Raw genomic sequence first — 2,027 nt, forward strand, 5'->3', positions numbered from 1 at the left:
GTTTTGTTTAATGCCCAAAAAAATAAATTGGAGCTAATTGACCGCATTTACGCCGTGCTGGGGGTGTTCTCCTTGGAGCAGAGAAGGTTCAGAGGAGATTTGATAGAAGTGTTCAAAGTCATGTGGGGTTCAGATAAAGTTAATAAAGAGAAGCTGCTCCCATTGGCGGAAGTGTCGAGAATCAGAGGACACAGATTTGAGGTGATTGCAAAAGAACGAAAGGCGACATGAGGAAAATCTTTTTTACGCAGCGAATAGTTATGATCTGGAATGCGCTGCCTGAAAAAGGTGATGGAAGCAGATTCAATAGTGGCTTTCAAAAGGAATTTGATAAATACTTGAAGAGGAAAATGCAGGGCTCGGGGGAAAGGGACGGGGAATGGGACCAATGGGATTGTTCTTACAAAAGGCAGGTAAGGAATTGATGGGTCGAATGGCCTCCTTCTGTGGTGTGTTCATTCTATGATAAATATTATTTTACATACAGTGAATGGACCATCCCTGAATGACTGCCCCGCGATAAAACAGAGTGACACTGAAACGTTGCGAAAATGCAAAATTCCCAACATAATTCGAACACGCATTTTTTGGATTTAGAATCAAACGCGCTACCGTTGCGCCACGAGGTTCACAACGAAAGCTTGGAGCCGGATCCATAAGAGGGAAATCAGTACCGGCCACCGCAGGGACTCACAGAGGCGGAAGCAGTCGCAGCAACAGCGCAGGAGCTCCGCTCTCTCATCCAGCCGCTGCCCGGTCCCGGCCTGAGCCCTGTCTGGGATCCGCCTGCCGGTCTCTTTTACTGAACGGGACCGATCCAGTTTCAGCTCACACACAGGCTCAGGAATCCCACTCCTGAAAGATTCACTTATTTAAACCTTGTTTAGATTCAGTGAATTGGGATTTAATTCAATCCTCATCTTCCCTCCCCTCTGTCAGTTCAGGACTTTATTTAAACCGATACTTGGCGCTCTGATTTACAGGGTGCCGGCTGTTTAAACATTTCTCAGTCCCACTACTCCCATTAGTAACACTTTTTGCTGCTCAACCCTCAAATCCACAAAGTTATTGTCACTGCTGCTGCACAGGATTAAAGGAAGGGATGGATCCAGAAGCTGTTTAAAATTATTACTGACAAATCAGGAAAAAAGGCAAAGGATACGGTCTGCTTCTCTGCCTGTCTGTCTGTCTATCTTCCTGTCTACCTGTATATCCGTCTGAATGCGTCTCTGCCTTATTCTCAGGCTTTTTGATTGCTGGCTGCAGGCCTCACTCCCCGACTGAATGACCAAGTACCGCATTGTGTGTCGGAATGAATGACTTTGACTGACTGTCTGCCTTTTTATGGACCTGAATGGCCACATTTCTGTGTTCATGTCTTCGCTCTGTGTCACAATCCTGTCTCTGTCTCTCAGGAAGACAATACACACACAACATTCACACACCGACTTTGACTGACCGCAACTTTAATCTGCTGCAGTGTGTACCATCCACAAGATGCACTGCACCAACTCGCCAAGGCTTCTTCGACAGCACCTCCCAAGCCTGCGACCTCCATCACCTAGAAAGACAACGGCTGCAGACACATGGGAAGAGCACGTTCACCTCCAAGTCACACACCATCCCGACTTGGAGTGCTGTCGTCATTCGTCATTCCTTCATCGTCGCTGGGTCAAAATCCTGGAATTCCCTATCTAACAGCATTGTGGGAGAACTTTCACCACACGGACTGCAGCGGTTCAAGGAGGCGGCTCACCACCACATTCTCAAGGGCAATTAGGGATGGGCAATTAATGCTGGCCTTGCCAGCGACGCCTAAATCCCATGAATTAACATCTTAGTTCCTTCTGGAGTTTAATGATTTTGAAATTTGGAAGATTTTTTCCTGTGTAACTTGTGAGGTTTTGATCATTGAGATGTTTGTGAAGGAAAGCGGAAGAGGATTGGCGGCGTTTCGTGTGGGACAGAAGTGATGTTGTCTAACGGAGAAGCGACACAGTGCTATAAACTGAGCAACGGTTTCCCTA

Source organism: Heptranchias perlo, chromosome 20 (genome assembly GCF_035084215.1).
Source record: "Heptranchias perlo isolate sHepPer1 chromosome 20, sHepPer1.hap1, whole genome shotgun sequence".
Lineage (NCBI taxonomy): Eukaryota > Metazoa > Chordata > Chondrichthyes > Hexanchiformes > Hexanchidae > Heptranchias > Heptranchias perlo.